Raw genomic sequence first — 19,592 nt, 5'->3', positions numbered from 1 at the left:
TACTGCTCTGGACCAGTATCACAATATTTTAATGGTAAATTGTAGTGATGGGTGATAAGAAATAATAAAAATAAAAAAATTAAAAAAATTAAAAAAATCAGCGATAGAAAATCAGCCTTGTCATCACATTTTAATAATTTGAGCCCTTAGAGTTAGAAGCAAAGCAAAAAAAAAGTTGTAAATTTGCTCCTGGACAAACCATGTTGCAATGCTAAGAGTGCAAATGCATTTATTTTTTCGAAGAAGCAAAATTCTAAATCTAAAACTTTAAATCTGTCCTGTTTAATTTGCTCACCCTGCAGTTTAACATTGTTTTGACAAGGTGTAAATTTTCTCCTTTTTTTGCTTTGCTCCTTTCTCTGAGGTCCAGTATTCACAGACCATTATATGCAGTTCTATTTTCAAGGTATAATTTTATGTCTTAAATGTTTGTCTAGCAGTCCAAAAGTACAATATTTACCAAGCAATCCATTTACATATAAGTACATAATATATTTATAGGCCAGAACTATTGAGGGACAAGGATCAGTGCCTATTAATTTTTAAAAATGTGAGCCAGTCAGCAATATTTGTGGATAGCTATCAACACCTTTCTGTGACATTTTCTCACCCCATCCTCCCAAAAAATTTCATTTCAATTTTTATGCATAATATTCCCGACAAGCGAGATACCTGCCCTCTTCTTATTCCTTTTGCTTAAATTTCCCAGTAGATAGGAGCTATTTATCTTCTAATAAATCCTATAAATTCACACAGCTAGCACAACAGTTTATTTTAGTGTAGTAGGTGGTGTGGGAAGTGCAGGAAACAGATTGTAGTGATAGAGGCATTTCGCTTCCTTGTGCACCCTCATATTACTGTTCCTCTGTCCTGTTCTGACTCAGGGCAAGGATCCTGATAAACTGACAGGTGAGAGAAGCAAGTTCCTATCTTCAGACAAGAGTTCGAGGTGAGTGGTGCCACAGACACTTGCCACTGGTCCGTACAGCAATGCTAGGTTTTTAGAGGATGTAGGTTGCGGATGGCAAAGCGTTTCAACAAGTGATAGACATCTCTCCCGGGGACCATACCCCTTTTTATTGTTGCTGCGCATATTACAATCCTCAGAAGTCTAGGCACAGCACTTCTGGCAACACTCTGCAGAAAAAAATACAGGCAGACGTCATACTTGCCAACTCTCCCGGAATGTCCGTGAGACTCCCAAAATCTGGGTCGGTCTCCCGGACTCCCTTTGAGAGCAGGCAAGTCTCCCGCATCCCGAAATTCCCTGGCCAAAATAACGCGATTCGCTGTGAATCGCGTCATTTTGGCCCTGCTCCCGGTGACAAAACATCATTTCCGCCGCGGAGGTGGGGCCAAAATGACGCAATATAACGCACCCCTCCCCTCCCACCCTCTATTCATGCACCTCTCCCGGACTGCACTGCCTGAAAGTAGGCAAGTATGGGTGACAGGAATCACCTGTATTAGAACAGTGGTATCTGTCACAGTGCATAGAGTAAGGGTGAAGTGAGGAAATACTTGTTTTACATCTCTACTCCATTCACACTGTGATTTCAGGAAGAAGCACATGTGATTTGTGTCGCCATGTGCTTCCTGCAGACAGATATTGCCATTAGAGGATGAGAAAGAAGTTATTGGCCAGAAGGTAAGTTGACAACTTGTCTTTCTGTTTTGGAACTACAAAGCACATCATGTCCTGTACTTGTCGTTTTAAAATAACTGGAGAGCCATAGGTTACACTGTATACAGCCAGTCATATAATATACTTTTAAAACTATCATAATACAGTTGTGTCATTATAGGAGATTCCCTTTTGATCAGAGTGACAGTGGACAAAGGTAAGAAGATCAGATACAATCATGGAGTTTATAAATAATTTCCCCTCCAAACCTAAAATGGATGCAGTCAAAGAGTTGGAAGGCAATGTGCACATAGTGAAAGATAGATACATCATTGGAATGGGAAAGTCTTTAAGATAATGCTCACTGTAATATATTATTTTGTATAATATGTCACTATCACCTATTCCAAGATGGGGAGAGGGACATCAGTTTTCTTCCTCACCCAGAGCAGTAAAATGTCTAGTTAAGGTTCTGTAAATCAGCATTACCAAACACATTTTACCAGCACCGTTTAGGATGTGTTATCAATACCAAACACACTTTATGCTTGATTTAGAGTTGGACGAAAACTGCAACTTTTGCGCACATGCAAACATGTATCCATCCATTTATGTTTCTACAGCTGTATTTTAGGAAATGTATCTTATTTATGCAACTTTAAATATAGCGTATAGATATATTCAGCTCAGAAATGTGGGCATCATTATCACCAGCTCAGAAACTTGCACAAAGATATGTCTAAGTCAAAACTGGTTGCATCTTCAAGGGACGTAGTTCACTTGCATCTCCATGGCCGCAACTGTACGCATGTGCAGTGTGACAAATCAAGTCACAATGCACTTACATCCAACTCTAAATCAGGCCTTTTATCAACATATGTCAGTGTAATTCCCCCTTTGGGGTGATCTGTGGGTCTTCAGTCGAGTCTTACAAGGGCAAGGTGCAGTGTAGTGTGAGGCCATACCTCCTGGTGACATGTAGACAAGTGTCACCAACAGGTTGAGAGATAGAGGCATGGGCCATGGAAGATGGCCATGTAGTAATGCTACAAATGAGCCTCATCATTGGAGGCATGTGAGAGTGCATATGCAGAGTTGCTCACCTGTGCTATGAGACCTTAGTCCTTGTAAGGACTAGGGATTCCAGTCCAGAGTAAATAGAACCTGAGACCTGAATCATGCAGGAATATTTTGGGACTCCCCATGGCTGTGTAACCTCACACATCCAGTCTCCTTGGAGATACCTTGAGAATTGTGCCAAGACCTAAGCTAACTGATATCTCTGGGGTCCTGAGGAGACTGTGGCATACAGCTGCTTGGCTACAGTGAGAGCCTGGAGACATGAGATGTAGCCTTCCTGAGATAAAGAGAGAGAGAGAGGGGGCAGCATGAGATAAGGATTTCAAACCTCTGGTGAGGAGAGACAGCCTCAGAGCCACATATTGATATAGCTTGAAAGAAGGGAAGTTTGTGAGGTTGGAGGCATGTGCAATATACAAAAGTTTTTAATTTGATTAAACTATCACCTGTTTGCAACTGTATTATAAGAACTGTGAAGGAGGATTAATGAGAAAGTCATCTTTATACATTTATTATTGTAACTAAGCTCATGTGCAAGAGAAGAAGGCGAGATGTTGAATCAATTCAACTAATATGCTGGAGTAATTAATAAAGGAGTGAGTTTTATTGAGAGATGGTCTAGCGCCTATGTATTGTAACATCTCTGATGTGAACTGTAACATTTCACTTATGATATCCAACAGGCACCCTGGTTTCCAAACCTAAATGTGTAAGGGTCCAATCCAGGGATCTTCAGAAGTAGTGAACTATCGAAGTCAAATAATTGGATGAAGGCGGCTAAATTGATTAACATTGGTTTACCACGTGGTTGTGATTAGTGCGCTACGTGTAGCGCAATGACACAGGTAAATAACACATACACTTACATTTACACTTACATTTGTAAATAGTACACATTTAATAAAGTTCCAACTCACATCAGTTTATTAGTAAGACTTAAATGTTATTTATACTAAGATAAATTTGCATTAAAGGTATTACGGTTTAGGTCATGTCAGGCACCGCTCGGCGGCCGCCTGTACTTCCGCAATAGCGCCTCTGGTTGCCTAGCAACCAGACGCGTCACTTCCGCCCCCGCTTGGGCGTCCGGCTACAAGTTTAGAAAGCAACGGGACGCTGCATGTAGGAAGCGCTATGGCGCTAGTGTTATGACAGTGCTACGGCGCTAGTATTATGACAGCGCTGCGGCGCTGAAGCTTATTGGCTACCAGAAGTATTTAAGCCTCTCTGGATCCCACCTCCTGTGCCAGAGTTTCAGGTCCTTTCCTGTCCTTCAGCGTTTCCAGTGTTCTTGTGATTGCTTGTCTCCTGACCTTTTGCCTGTTTCCTGATTATTGCCGTATTGCCTGTGACCCTTGTGACCCGGATTGCTTTGACTACCCTTTTGGATCTCCCTTTTGTACCACGCTGCCAGAACGCTACCGACCCGGCTTGACTCACTACCCCTTTGGATTCTCCTCGTGTACCCGCCCTGCCCGCACTGTTGCCGAACCGGCCTGTCTGACAATTCCTCTCGTGCTTTGCTATCTGACTCATGGAAGGACCGCGACTTGCGTGTTTCCTGTAGCTGAGTCCATACCTCCTTGCGGGGGTCTCTGGTGAACACCAGGGGCACGTTAGACTCCGCACCTTCCTTCGAGTAGTGCCAACGATAGCAGGTACGCTATACTCAGTCGTGACAGGTCCTAAGTAATGTATAGTGGTTGGTCTTATATTATTCCTCATTTCACCAGAAGAAATCTGGTACCATCGGAGAAGTGATCGCACATAGCGATCGCTAGTTATGATTAGTATAAGATTCATACTCAAACATACTTTGCAAAAAGGGTTAGTTCAAACCAGCTTGAGTCGGTTCCCTCAGGCAAGACATGTGCTCAGCTGTTGGAATGACTTTCCCCCACCTTTGCAGAGGAATCCTTTGAACTGACCTATGATCTGCATTGTACTGGACTGACTTGACCCCTGGACCAATGAAGAAAGACTTTAGTTTATCTTTGTGTTCATTGTTATATCTCACTATTTTTTTGTTAACTCAAACTGCATAAAAAGCAGCTGGATAGTAACATTCAGCCTTTTTGGTAACTCAGACTTCAGGACTGATGACTGATTGCTGGCTTTCAGTGTGCTATGCGTAATGTATTCGGTTATACTTTCTTGTATTTTGTTATACCTTCTTATACTTCATCATAGTTTGCTGTAATTTTTCTATATTTTGCTATTAAATCTTTCCGTGCATTGAAACCACATTAATCGCATGGGACAATATTTATTATTTAGCGATAACACAGACATAACATAACCAACCACTAATGTAAAAGGGGCTACATCAGTAATGCCCAACCCATTATATCAATAGTCCCCAGCATATGCCACATTTACCAATAATGTAAAACACAACATGGGAAGATGTTAAACAGTGTCCAATCAGCGCTCTGCAGTTATACTAGTTAGTGCACAGAAGCTGCAGCCAATTACCTTTTGCAATTACCTAAGCATCCACACTAGCCAAAACGAATCAGTTCTCTCCTTTTGCAGCCAGATAGTGCTCAGCAGCTTAACAACCACTGGCAATTACTTTCAGCTTCTTTGGTCATTTAGTGCTCAGCAGCCACAGTGAAGCAATTTTCAGCAGCCTCCACCAATCAGCGATAAACAGCTATGTCCATTTGGTGATCAGTAGCTATGACTTTTTATTCACCATATTGGTCAAGTGGCATTTGTCCAATTATGATGATAAAGATCTTTTTCAATACCTCTCAATTCATATAAGCACTTACCCCCATTGTCTCCCCTTGTATCATACTAATTGATTCCTCTGCATTCCTCTGTACATCTTTCTGAAAGTTTGATGAAAATTGTATAGGGAACCACAAACATGGGTATTCCAAATCACACTGAATCGAGAATTCCATTTTCTAAATTTTTAGCTTTAATTATCTGACAAATATTCAGCAGTCAATTCAATTTCAAGCCATTGAGAAGAACAGTCTGTTGCTCATGTAAAACTAGGATTCTCTCCACCATTGTCTAACAGTTGTCACCTGGCATCTTGCATTTTTCTTCAATCTTTGTCCAGTCGTGAACTCTGATGTCCATAAGTTGGCAATAGTCGCAATGTACTACAGCGCTGTAAATACACAAAGTTTGGGTGTAGTAATAGGATGCTAGGCTCCGGTGTCAGCTCTGGTATAAAACTGATAGATATGGATAATGGCAATAGAGTAATCCAATGCGTTTCCCCTGCACTCAGCGGGCTTCATCAGGGAAATGTTTTTATTGTGTTTATTACGGTGAACTCTGTTGACATTTGTCTTACAAGTCTGGCCAGACCATTTACTTTTGTTGTTTTCAAATAAACACCTGTTCCAACTCCACACTCATAGCGCCGAGGAATTTTCTATATATCTATCTGTTTAGGGATAGAGGTTCCCTATTTCCCTCTGGCTGCTCTATATACCACAGTTGTACTGCACTATACCTACTATTTATAATTATTGTATTGTATAATTTTTCTTTTGCATATTTTATTTATTATTTATTAACATTTATTAATATAGTGTCAGAATACTCCACAACACTTAACAACTGGGAACAAAGAGTAATAAAACAACACTGCACATTAGCAAGCATGCAAAGAGGTAGAGCAGACTTACTAGCAAGCTTACAATCTATAAGAAAATAGGAATTTGATAGATCAGGTTAAATGCCACATGTTGCCTGTGAAAATTCCTTAGTGGGTGTTAGGCAGTTGGTGGTCAGATAACGAACCTGCAGAACATAATGGCGGAGGTCTTCCCCTATAGCAGCCGCCTTTTCCGTAGAGCTAGACATGCTCACAGGTACTCAGATGCACCCAGGACTTAACTCCAAATAGTGTAGGTTTGTTATACTAAACCACAGCTGGAGCTCAGGAAGCAGCGGAGATGGTAAGGATGGTCAGACGAAAGCCAAGGTCAGGGGTCACTAGCAGGAAGAGTAGTCAGGAAACACGCCAAAGGTCAAGGTCACAGGCAGAACAGCAAAATCCGAGGAACAGGCCAAAGAGTCAGGGTCACAAGCAGGCAGGCAGAGTCCAATAAACAGGCAGAGGGTCACAACAAATAATCAGCAATCCAAGGGTCCAAGAGCAGGTCATAACAGTACAACAACTGGGACACTATAACTGGCTAAGCCCTCCCTGCCTTAAGTACTAAAGGCAGCCAATCAGAGCCTAGCTCTGCAAAGATCTCCAGCCCAGCATAATAATTAATTAATTCAACTATTTAGCCTGCAGGCTGGTGTGGAGGCTTGCGCACGCGCCCGGCTTCCTTCCATTGCTTGGACGCTGCGCTGAACCAAAAGGGTCAAGGGTCATACCCAGAAGTGATGTCCCGGTCGTAACAGTGGGGCTATAAAATCCACACAACGTTAGTTTGGAGTCAGAATGTTGTATTTGCATAGAAAGCAAATAAATGTAAGTTTTGAGTGAACTGTGAGAGGGGTGAGAAAATGGGGAAGACATGAGGTTATGTAAGCTGCAGAACATGGAGCCTTCAGATACATAGGGACATACGCAAAAGTAGAGGTTGTCCTGTAAGTAATTCAGCTCTGGTTGGAGGTGACTTTTTAGCCACTACACCACACAATCATGTGTCTCGGTCACTGGAAACATTAAGCCATCATCTTGCAAATTTTAGCTACAAACTAAAAAAGGCTGTAACCAGAAATATCACAGCGTCGGAAAGCCCTTTATGCCTTTTTACTTGCACAGTAGTGTTATAAACATACTTGCCTACTCTTTAATTCTGCCCTCTGGAAAATCCCAGATGGGAGGTAGAGGGAAAATGGTGTGGCAGGTCACGTCAATTTGGCCCCATAGCATAATCACCCCAAGGGTGATTATGCTATAAATGTCAGGATTCACTAGGATAAGTGGGATTCTTTATTTCTAACTGAGATTGGCGGTACTTCACCCAGAGGCGTGGAATCTAACAAAGCGGAAGGTTTTCAACAAAGGTTCCCGCAGGGGAATTTGGGCTTTGCAGCTTCCACCCTGCAGGTCACGGCCCTCTAGGGGAGTTCCCAGTGAGCAGTGATAGAGAAGAAGGTAGGCACAGTTAGCCACTAATGAGTAGGAGTGCTGAGCGATTCTCAGAGATAGTCCATAGAGAGATATGAGAGGTGGTCTGCAGGAATTACCACTAAATAAATGGAGCTAATAAGCCATAGTCTGTGGGAGCACACTTAGAGAGAAGACAGCAGAGATCTCCAGTAGTTACCACTAACGAGTGGAGCAGGTAATAAGTGATTTGCAGCAGCACACTTGGAGAGAGGGTAGCAATGATCTGCTGTAGTTACCACTAACGAGTAGAGCAGGTAGTAGGTGATTTGCAGCAGCACACTTGGAGAGATGATAGCGATGATCTGCAGTAGTTGTCACTAACGAGTGGAGTAGATAATAGATGATTTGCAGCAGCCCACTTGGAGAGCTGATAGCGATGATCTGCAGTAGTTACCACTAATGAGTGGAGCAAGTAATGAGTGGAGCTCATGCAGCAGAGTGCATGAGCTGCTTCCAGGCCAGGAATCTGACGAGAAGAACCAACACTAAGAGGTGCTGGGAGGAGCCTTATAAATGAGAAGCAACCAATGGATGAGCGGAGCAGGTGAGCACAGGTGAGCTGATCACCCACACATGCACAGAGCCGTTTGCCGACCTGACAGCCAGGGAAGAAAGCGGGGAATGAGGAATGAATAGATGCTCAGGTTACCGGGTGGCAGCCGCGGGCGAGTGGCGTGTCACAGTACCTCCCCATTTAAAGGTGGTCACCGAACACCTAGGACCAGGCTTCTTGGGGAATTTAGAATTATATTTTTTCAATAATAATGGTGCTTTGACGTCAGAGGAATGCACCCAAGAACACTCCTCAGGACCGAAGCCCTTCCAGTCCAAGAGGTATTTAATTTCACCCTTACACTTCTTGAAGTCCAGAATCTGTTTGATCTCAAACTCATCAGATTGCTGAAGCTCAGGAAGGCGAGACGGAGTCACATGAGAAGAGAAGCAGTTGATGATGAGAGGTCTTAATAAAGAAATGTGGAAAGCATTAGAAATGCGAAGAGCAGAGGGTAGCTGAAGCTTGAAAGAAACGGGCCAATGTACCGGGGAGCAAATTTCATACATGGTACTTTCAGCCCGATGTTCTTGGTAGAAAGCCATACTCTGTCTCCAACTTTCAGGGGAGGAACAGATCTGCGCTTCTTATCAGCAAAAAACTTATAGCGAGTAAAGGATTTCTTTAACGCCTTTCGTACCTGAGACCATGTAGAAAAAAAATCCTTCCGTAGATAGTTAACTGCAGGGATTTGGGTGGGTGGTAGGGCTGAGAATTCTAGAATGAGAGGGTGTCTTCCATATACAATAAAGAACGGAGTGGCAGTGGTGGATTCATGAAAGGCGTTATTGTGTACAAATTCGGCCCATGGCAACATATCGACCAAATTGTCCTAATTAGCGGAGAATATCCTGAGAAATGTTTCCAGATCTTGATTAACCCTGTCAGTCTGGAAGTTGGTTTGAGGATGGTAGGAGGAGGAAAATTTTAGGCGGATGCCCAGGAGATGACACAGAGATCTCCAGAATTTTGATACGAATTGGACTCTGTGGTCGGAGACTATTTCCATGGGGAAGCCATGCAAGTGAAAAATTTATTTAACAAAGTGTTGTGCCAATACTGTTGAAGAGGGTAAGCCAACCAAGGGGACAAAATGTGCCATTTTAGAAAGTCGGTCCACAATCACCCAGATGGTGTTACATTTTTTGCTAGTGGGTACGTTCGTGATGAAATCCATGGATATGTGAGTCCATGGTTTAGTGGGCAGCAGGAGAGGATGGAGAAGATCCAGTGGAGACTGACGAGGGAATTTTTGTTGGGCACACACAGCGCAAGTGGTTACAAACTCTTTAACTTCGGACTGGTTATTAGGCCACCAGTACCGGCGAGAAATCATTTCATAGGTCTTGCGAGTCCCTAGGTGTCCAGAAAAACATGAAGCATTTAACCATGTGAGAAGTCTTTTTCGCAAGTAGGGAGGGACAAAGGTTTCCCCGGAGGAGGAGTAGACAGAGTAGCCGCTTGGAGGCATTTAGGGTCCAAGATGGGACGTTCAAGGAAATCCTCAGGTTCAGCATTCTCAAAGGCTCGAGACAAGGCATCAGCTTTTTTATTTCTAAGCCCTGGTTTGAAGGTCACATGAAGATCGAAACGTGAAAAGAACAATGACCACCGTGCTTGACGGGGATTTAGGCACTGAGCAGACTGGAGATAGGGAAGGTTTTTATAATCTGTGAATACTGTGACAGGGTGACGAGCCCCCTCCAGTAGATAGCGCCATTCGCATAAGGCTAATTTAATAGCGAGCTGCTTTTTGTCACCAATGGTGTTGTTCCTCTCAGCAGGTAGAAATTTCCGAGAATAGAAAGCAAAAGGATGACATTTGCCTTGACTGGACCTCTGAGACAGAACTGCGCCAACTCCAATGGTAGAAGCATCAACTTCAAGAAGAAAAGGGAGGGACAGATCAGGTTGTTTTAGGATAGGAGCAGAGGAAAAGGCTTCCTTGAGGAAGGAGAAGACCTCGACAGCCTCTGGTGACCAGTGATGAATTTCGGCTCCTTTCCTGGTGAGAGCATTTAAAGGGGCCACGATGGTAGAATACCCAGAGATAAAGCACCTGTAGTAGTTGGCAAATCCAAGAAATCATTGAATGATCTTGAGGGTATTAGGGCGAGGCCATTCCAGGATAGCCCGGACCTTCTCTGGGTCCATCTGAAGTCCTGATCCAGAGACAATGTACCCCAGAAAGGGTAGCCTAGGAGCTCTGAAAGAACATTTCTCCAGTTTGCAATACAAATGGTTCTTACGAAGTCGAGAGATGACTTCGGCAACATGCAGACTATGAGACTGGAGATCCCTTGAGAAGATTAAAATGTCATCAAGGTACACCACCACAAATGAATACAATAGATTGTGGAAGGTCTCATTGACATAGCTCTGAAACACTGCTGGAGCATTACAGAGTTCGTAAGGCATAACCAGGTATTCACAGCGGCCATCCCGTGTGTTGAACGCTGTCTTCCACTCACCTACAGATCGTATTCTGATGAGGTTGTAAGCCCCATGAAGGTCCAATTTGGTGACAATTTCGGCACCTTTAATACGATCAAATAACTCGGCTATTAGTGGAATGGGATATTGGTTTTTAATTGTAATAGAATTTAGGCCTCTGTTGTCAATGTAAGGGCGCAGGGTACCATCATTTTTTTTCACAAAGAAGAAATCGGCTCCAGCTGAAGAAGTGGAGGGCCTAATAAGACCCCATTGTAAATTCTCCTTGATGTATAAGGCGGTGGCCTCGGTATCAGGCAAGGAAAGAGGGTAGACTCTGTCTCTAGGAGGAATTTTCCCAGGTAGTAGGTCGATGGGGCAATCCCATGCCCGATGAGGATGTAGTTGTTCAGCGTATGTTTTATTAAAGACATCGGCAAACGACGAATACTGGGAGGGAAGCATGGAAGTGTCAGGATTTCCCAGGTATGACCACGGAGAGGAGATAAGTGGTTATAAGGAGTTTATTAACAAACAGAGATGACAAGGTAACTCATGAGACAGTTCAAAGTGCGGATGAGAAACAGGTAACTGCAATAGTAGATTTCAACAGGCAGCGTAGAACTACAAGTACCAGGTATAATGGTTAAAGATGCAGGAGTCCAGGACACAGGTAACAACAAATAGTAGATTTCAACAGGCAGCGTAGAACTACAAGTACCAGGTATAATGATTGAGGATGCAGGAGTCCAGGACACAGGTAACAGCAAATAGTAGATTTCAACAGGCAGCGTAGAACTACAAGTACCAGGTATAATGGTTGAAGATGCAGGAGTCCAGGACACAGGTAACAGCAAATAGTGGATTTCAACGAAGAAATATGCAGGAGTCCAGATAGCAGATAGAAGCTGAGCACAGGGAATGCTCCTCGGAATGACCTGATGATCTGGCCCAGACTGTTTGAAGCAGGCAGGTATAAATAGGCCTCATGCAGCTGAAACCACTCCCAGTGATCAAGGAGAATAATCAAGTAGCACAGTGGCCCCTTTGGTGGGCAGTGGTACTACAAGTGAAAAGCATACCAAATCCAATAGAGTGACTGTAGACAGCAGCTGCAGAGTGCAAATCGTGACAGTACCCCCTCCTTAAAGGGCGGATTCCAGACGCCCAAATACTAGAAATGGTCAGAAAAGTCAGAGTCATAGTCCAGAATTGGGCATGTATTTGAGAAGTCTTCATGCAAGGACGGGAAGGGTATAGAAACCACACCACAGGGGAGTTGAAATCCAGGAGAATCTTTCTTCTTCTTCTTCCTCTTCACTTTCTTTTTATGGTTTTTAGAGGGTTGCTGGAAATGGAGTGAAGAAAACGATAATCTCAAAGTGGGAGTAGCTGGAGATAGAACATGTGGCATAGATGAAGCACTGGGAGTGAGAAGAGCAGGTGCTGGTGTAAATTCTTTGATCACGGCCTCAGTAAAAAGCTGTAAATCAGACAGAATGGGATCTTGGGTTTCAACTAAGGGCTCTGCCCATTCCAGAGCTTCCCCTGTAAAGTTGGCCAACATGTAAAACACTTGCTTTCGTTGAGTATCAAGGAGGTTGGATACAGAGGGAAAATAGGATATACAGAATTTAATAAGAGCACGAAATTGCTGAATATCCCCATTGAAGGTAGGTGGTTGGAAGACTTGAACAGAAGGTGAATTCGAATTAGCATGAGACTCGGCCAGCTCGGGTTGAACATACATCCCTTGGGACTTGGGTAGGACCCCCTTGGCAGAAGACAATCCATACTGGGCAGATGACTTGGCAGGGCGCCCGGATTGGGCGGCAGACTTGGGAGCAGGCCCGGACTGGGCCGCAGACTTGGGAGCAGGCCCGGACTGGGCCGCAGACTTGGGAGCAGGCCCGGACTGGGCGGCAGGCCTGGCAGGGACAGCACTTTGAGAAGCCTGAGGGCAGACAGCACTTTGAGAAGCCTGAGGGCAGACAGCACTTTGAGAAGCCTGAGGGCAGACAGCACTTTGAGAAGCCTGAGGGCAGACAGCACTTTGAGAAGCCTGAGGGCAGACAGCACTTTGAGAAGCCTGAGGGCAGACAGCACCAAGTGGCAACTCGGGCTGGACCGCATGGACTGGCAACTCGGGCTGGGCCGCATGGACTGGCAACTCGGGCTGGGCCGCATGGACTGGCAACTCGGGCTGGGCCGCATGGACTGGCAACTCGGGCTGGACCGCATGGACTGGCAACTCGGGCTGGACCGCATGGACTGGCAACTCGGGCTGGACCGCATGGACTGGCAACTCTTCTGGAGCAGACTGGAGGGACAGGACCCCCTCTGGAGAAGTTTTTAAGGGCAGCGCCCCCTCTGGAGCGGACTGGAAGGGCAGCGCCCCCTCTGGAGCGGACTGGAAGGGCAGCGCCCCCTCTGGAGAGGACTGGAAGGGCAGCGCCCCCTCTGGAGAGGACTGGAAGGGCAGCGCCCCCTCTGGAGAAGTCTTTAAGGGCAGCGCCCACTCTGGAGAAGTCTTTAAGGGCAGCGCCCCCTCTGGAGAAGTCTTTAAGGGCAGCGCCCCCTCTGGAGCGGACTGGAAGGGCAGCGCCCCCTCTGGAGCAGACTGGAAGGGCAGCGCCCCCTCTGGAGCAGACTGGAAGGGCAGCGCCCCCTCTGGAGCAGACTGGAAGGGCAGCGCCCCCTCTGGAGCAGACTGGAAGGGCAGCGCCCCCTCTGGAGCGGACTGGAAGGGCAGCGCCCCCTCTGGAGAGGACTGGAAGGGCAGCGCCCCCTCTGGAGCGGACTGGAAGGGCAGCGCCCCCTCTGGAGCGGACTGGAGGGGCAGCGCCCCCTCTGGAGAAGTCTTTAAGGGCAGCGCCCCCTCTGGAGAAGTCTTTAAGGGCAGCGCCCCCTCTGGAGCGGACTGGAAGGGCAGCGCCCCCTCTGGAGCGGACTGGAAGGGCAGCGCCCCCTCTGGAGCGGACTGGAAGGGCAGCGCCCCCTCTGGAGAGGACTGGAAGGGCAGCGCCCCCTCTGGAGAGGACTGGAAGGGCAGCGCCCCCTCTGGAGAAGTCTTTAAGGGCAGCGCCCACTCTGGAGAAGTCTTTAAGGGCAGCGCCCCCTCTGGAGAAGTCTTTAAGGGCAGCGCCCCCTCTGGAGCGGACTGGAAGGGCAGCGCCCCCTCTGGAGCAGACTGGAAGGGCAGCGCCCCCTCTGGAGCAGACTGGAAGGGCAGCGCCCCCTCTGGAGCGGACTGGAAGGGCAGCGCCCCCTCTGGAGCGGACTGGAAGGGCAGCGCCCCCTCTGGAGAGGACTGGAAGGGCAGCGCCCCCTCTGGAGCGGACTGGAAGGGCAGCGCCCCCTCTGGAGCGGACTGGAGGGGCAGCGCCCCCTCTGGAGAAGTCTTTAAGGGCAGCGCCCCCTCTGGAGAAGTCTTTAAGGGCAGCGCCCCCTCTGGAGCAGTCTTTAAAGGCAGCGCCCCCTCTGGAGCAGACTGTAAGGGCAGCGCCCCCTCTGGAGCAGACTGTAAGGGCAGCGCCCCCTCTGGAGAAGTCTTTAAGGGCAGCGCCCCCTCTGGAGAAGTCTTTAAGGGCAGCGCCCCCTCTGGAGCAGACTTTAAGGGCAGCGCCCCCTCTGGAGCAGACTTTAAGGGCAGCGCCCCCTCTGGAGCAGACTTTAAGGGCAGCGCCCCCTCTGGAGCAGACTTTAAGGGCAACTCCCCCTCTGGAGCAGACTTTAAGGGCAGCGCCCCCTCTGGAGCAGACTTTAAGGGCAGCGCCCCCTCTGGAGCAGACTTTAAGGGCAGCGCCCCCTCTGGAGCAGACTTTAAGGGCAGCGCCCCCTCTGGAGCAGACTTTAAGGGCAGCGCCCCCTCTGGAGCAGACTTTAAGGGCAGCGCCCCCTCTGGAGCAGACTTTAAGGGCAGCGCCCCCTCTGGAGCAGACTTTAAGGGCAGCGCCCCCTCTGGAGCAGACTTTAAGGGCAGCGCCCCCTCTGGAGCAGACTTTAAGGGCAGCGCCCCCTCTGGGTTGAACTGGGGAACCTGGGTTCTCATGGGAGCAGATAACATGTCTGGAATGAAGACAGAAGCTTGTAATTTAGAGCTGGAGATAGAGGTTGAAGATGGTCGGAGTCTACGGAGCGGGCAATCCTGTAAAAAATGTACATCACTGGCACAGTAAAGACACAGTTTGTAGGTCATCCTGCGCCATCGCTCCTCTTCGGTCAGGTGAGGGCGTGGAGCACCTGAAAACCTGGAATTTGTTACAGGAATATTGGGAGGTACTGCTTGCAGAGAGTCAAAGGCAGACAAATTTGGTAATGAAATGTTAGCAGCATAGTTAGACTCCTTACAGCAGGATGTATTAGCGGTGGAAACTGGAAGTTGCTTAAGCACTTGGTTCAGCAAGGAAGATACTTGCGCTATTTGAGTGCGAAGTTGAAGAATGTCCACTTGGAGCAACTGGAGCAGGGAATTTTCTGAGGAAATAGCAGCCATGGTCTTAATGTTGAAAACGGAGTAGGTCACTTCCCTGGAAATCCTTTCCAAAAGAGATGACAGCCGTGCAGCAGCAGGCTTGGTTTTATGGCCAGATCATACTGTCAGGATTTCCCAGGTATGACCACGGAGAGGAGATAAGTGGTTATAAGGAGTTTATTAACAAACAGAGATGACAAGGTAACTCATGAGACAGTTCAAAGTGCGGATGAGAAACAGGTAACTGCAATAGTAGATTTCAACAGGCAGCGTAGAACTACAAGTACCAGGTATAATGGTTAAAGATGCAGGAGTCCAGGACACAGGTAACAACAAATAGTAGATTTCAACAGGCAGCGTAGAACTACAAGTACCAGGTATAATGATTGAGGATGCAGGAGTCCAGGACACAGGTAACAGCAAATAGTAGATTTCAACAGGCAGCGTAGAACTGCAAGTACCAGGTATAATGGTTGAAGATGCAGGAGTCCAGGACACAGGTAACAGCAAATAGTGGATTTCAACGAAGAAATATGCAGGAGTCCAGATAGCAGATAGAAGCTGAGCACAGGGAATGCTCCTCGGAATGACCTGATGATCTGGCCCAGACTGTTTGAAGCAGGCAGGTATAAATAGGCCTCATGCAGCTGAAACCACTCCCAGTGATCAAGGAGAATAATCAAGTAGCACAGTGGCCCCTTTGGTGGGCAGTGGTACTACAAGTGAAAAGCATACCAAATCCAATAGAGTGACTGTAGACAGCAGCTGCAGAGTGCAAATCGTGACAGGAAGTAATAGAGTCCATTACGGTATGGAGAGTCCTCAGCGGTTTTACTTGGGTAAGGCATCCTGAGCAGGCTGTTCCCCAAGCCAGAATTTGAGAGGAAGGCCAGTTCAAGTGTGGTGAATGCAGGTGAAGCCAAGGTAGGCCTAGAACAATAGGACTCGTAGCCAGTGGAACGATGAGAAAATATTTTTTTTCCCGATGTAAGGCCCCTATCTGTAGGGAGAGTACATCAGTACAGTGGTGAAAAAGGCAGTTTACCAGAGGAGCTCCAATCGTTTTTTTCAGAGGCATGGAAGGCAGAGCCAGTTGTTTCACTAAGGACAGTGAAATGAATTTACCAGCAGCACCAGAGTCTAGTAGCGCACAGGAATGAACAGATCCAGAGGACCAAAGTAAGGTGACCGGGAAGGAGCATGTTTGGTTAAAAGAAAAATCTGGAGAGAAGTTAAATGTCCCTAGCATGGCTTACCCTGAGCAAGCTAAGGTCTGTCGTTTCCTGTTCGTTTAGGACATGATATAAGAAGGTGTCCAGGATCTACGCAAAAAATACATAATTTATTCTTAATTCTCCTTTCTCTCTCTTCCGGGGTTAGGCGAGAGCGGCCCAACTGCATGGGTTCATCGGAAAAAGTGGGAGGTAGAAACTGAGGCACCAGTCAGAGAGGTGGACGTCTGGGAAACTCTATATCTGAAGATCTCTCTCGGAACCATAGGTAAACCCTGTTACATAGGGAAATTAACCAAGATTAGCAGGAAATTCCTGGAAGGAGAGGGCATGCTTTTGTTCTAACTGAGATTGGCGGTACTTCACCCAGAGGCGCGGAATCTAACAAAGCGGAAGGTTTTCACCAGGGGTTCACGCAAGGGAATTTGGACTTTGCAGCTTCCGCCCTGCAGGTCGCGGCCCTCAAGGGGAGTTCCGCCTTGATAAAGAACCGGGTACAGAGAAGAAGGTAGGCACAGATAGCCACTAATGAGTAGGAGTGCTGAGCGATGCTCAGAGATAGTTCATAGAGAGATAGGAGAGGTGGTCTGCAGGAGTTACCACTAAGTAAGTGGAGCCAATAAGCGATAGTCTGTGGTAGCACACTTAGAGAGAAGACAGCGGAGATCTCCAGTAGTTACCACTAACGAGTGGAGCAGGTAATAGGTGATTTGCAGCAGCAGACTTGGAGAGATGATAGTGATGATTTGCAGTAGTTATCACTAATGAGTGGAGCAGGTAATAAGTGATTTGCAGCAGCACACTTGGAGAGATGATAGCGATGATCTGCAGTAGTTACCACTAATGAGTGGAGCAGGTAATAGGTGCTTTGCAGCAGCACACTTGGAGAGATGATAGCGATGATCTGCAGTAGTTACCACTAACGAATGGAGCAGGTAATAGATGTTTTGCATCAGCACACTTGGAGCAAAATTGTAAAACGGAAAACCTCTGAGAACACATTTTTATTCTACTGTATTACGTAAAATAATTGTTGTATTGTAGCATGGACACATTCCTGGTGATGAACACATGAACACCTTCTTGCTTTTTACTTTGCTTTTATTGTCAGGATGGCAAAGTAATTCATAACATAAAGTTGCATGCACTTCTTTGTGATTCTAATTCTAAAGTAACACAGACCAGCTCCCTAGACACTGGCCACTGTCTGGCATCGGTCACACTGCATAATAAAAACAGACATATTTAAACACTTTACACTCCTCCCACAGCCCTAGCTTGATAGACAGATAACCCTCCCACCTTGCCTAAAAAGGATTTCCCTGCAGTTGTTCTGTTTTGATTAGCCTCAGTGCAGACCGACCCTGTCAGTCTGCTGCTAGCTGTGGAAACCATTTCAAAATATATGTTACATTACTATTATTTTGTCACACTTATGTGCTCACCTGTATCTCTGTGTGTAACTGTTTGCAGCCCAGCTCTGCAGATTGTCAGCTAAATAGATAACTCCTCTCTTATGCCCTGTTCACAATGCCTCAAAAACCCGGGTTATTGCTGGGGCAAGCCCCAATGACCCACGGCTTACCTGGAGTATGAACAGGTTCCCTGCTAATTCCTGAGTCAAGTGACTCGGGAATTTTACCCAGGACTTTTAGAGGGTTATTCCTGGGTATGACCTGGGTAGCCTCTAGTCTGAATGGTGAGACCGGTCTCACTGGAACCTATTGAAAAGAGAAAAAAAGAAAAACTTACATCACAAAAGGAGCCATTCAAAGCTCCTCTTGTGATGTTGCCATGGAGACCCGGGTTCATTGTGAACCCGATCGACCCGGGAATTTGTAAGGGTGGGAGGCTCTGTCCCCCGGCAATATCCCGGGTTCATATACCAGGGATATTGCCGAGGAGGTAATGTGAAACTGGCATGAGAAGCCTGTGGTAAAACCACTCCCTTTGTCAAAGTATATAATGACAAGTCTATTTAACATTTTGATACAAAATATGTGCTTAACCTGAATGGGTTTTCCAGATAGAAAATCAATTTAAACTTCCCTTGAGGTCCGAAACTACCTACAACAGTTAGATTTCAAATTGTCCTACTTATTTAATTTTATGAGGAGTTGAGGGACATTAAATATTTTCAGGTAAAGATTATGGTGGGAAAAAAGGAAACTGTCAGGAAAAATCAGGATAAATTAGGCCTCTATTTACACCACTCTAAGGATATTTTTGACATCCTGCTGAATCTATTGATTCAGGAAGACATTCCAGCTCCTCTGGTGCTTTACGTTACTGTGTAGAAGAAGAGAATAGTGCACCTTGATTCATCAATTAATGAGAGAAAATACCTCGTCTTTCCTGGGGTCTGAGTCTGGGGCCCAGAGATAATTGAGTTTTGCTGTTACCATTTTTTAGAATACATTTTCTTGTCATTTTCCCTTTTATGTATCTAGTACATTTCATAATTTGACTGCTCTTGTCAGTTTTTATGCTATTGGCATGCTGTATTTCACCCAGCTTCTTTATAACTTTAGGATTATTATGCCCACGGCGACAGTGTCAGTTATAGATACAGTTCATATGCTGTTCCTCTTTGGCAGTCTTAACCACTTTTCTACAATTCGGATCATCTGTGATTTTTCGTTTTGTGAGCATGAATCTCATTCATAATAATGCAGCTGTAAATGTGACATATCCTGTCAAAATTAGGGGACATATTTATGAAAGGGCAAACAGCCCTATTGCTGGAAAAAACAGCGTAATCAAGGGATATATTTAACACATTTATTAAGTCAACATGACATACCTAACTCATAGAAAAAATAGAACATTATATTTAACGTCCACATCCACTAGCATGACTTACAGATAGTAATATAAAGAGAACTGAACATTCATTTGATTATAAGATTATGTAGAGAGTCTTAATGGACCCACTAGATTTTTGGGATTGTAAAAATATACCTCTATTCCGATTGGCCGCCCGGACAGTTGTCTATGAAAATGTTTTACTATGTAAGCTATCAGCAATTAATTGTAGATTGCTTTAGGGAACATGAAGTATATAACATGTATTACTTGGTTTAAGTGTAAGCATA

The 19,592-nt window shown here is 45.8% G+C and overlaps 2 long non-coding RNA genes across 3 annotated transcripts in view; one reads left to right on the top strand and one right to left on the bottom strand.

Moving 5' to 3' along the window:
- Positions 1 to 19,592, bottom strand: part of LOC142147046 (uncharacterized) — a 214,116-nt gene that overhangs the window by 17,658 nt on the left and 176,866 nt on the right. The gene's annotated exons all lie outside the window — the stretch shown is intronic.
- The window catches only part of LOC142147030 (uncharacterized), a 70,657-nt gene that overhangs the window by 45,063 nt on the left and 6,002 nt on the right, over positions 1 to 19,592 (top strand). The window contains exons 1-2 of one of the 2 annotated variants that reach the window (XR_012690196.1): positions 883 to 949; positions 1,561 to 1,648. The exons of the other annotated variant lie outside the window; for it this stretch is intronic. This is a non-coding gene — a long non-coding RNA (uncharacterized LOC142147030). Of the gene's footprint in view, positions 1 to 882; positions 950 to 1,560; positions 1,649 to 19,592 lie in introns of those variants that run through there. 2 annotated transcript variants of the gene reach the window in all.

Source organism: Mixophyes fleayi, chromosome 1 (genome assembly GCF_038048845.1).
Source record: "Mixophyes fleayi isolate aMixFle1 chromosome 1, aMixFle1.hap1, whole genome shotgun sequence".
NCBI classification, from domain to species: Eukaryota; Metazoa; Chordata; class Amphibia; order Anura; family Limnodynastidae; genus Mixophyes; species Mixophyes fleayi.
This window is presented reverse-complemented; position numbering and strand designations above follow the sequence as displayed.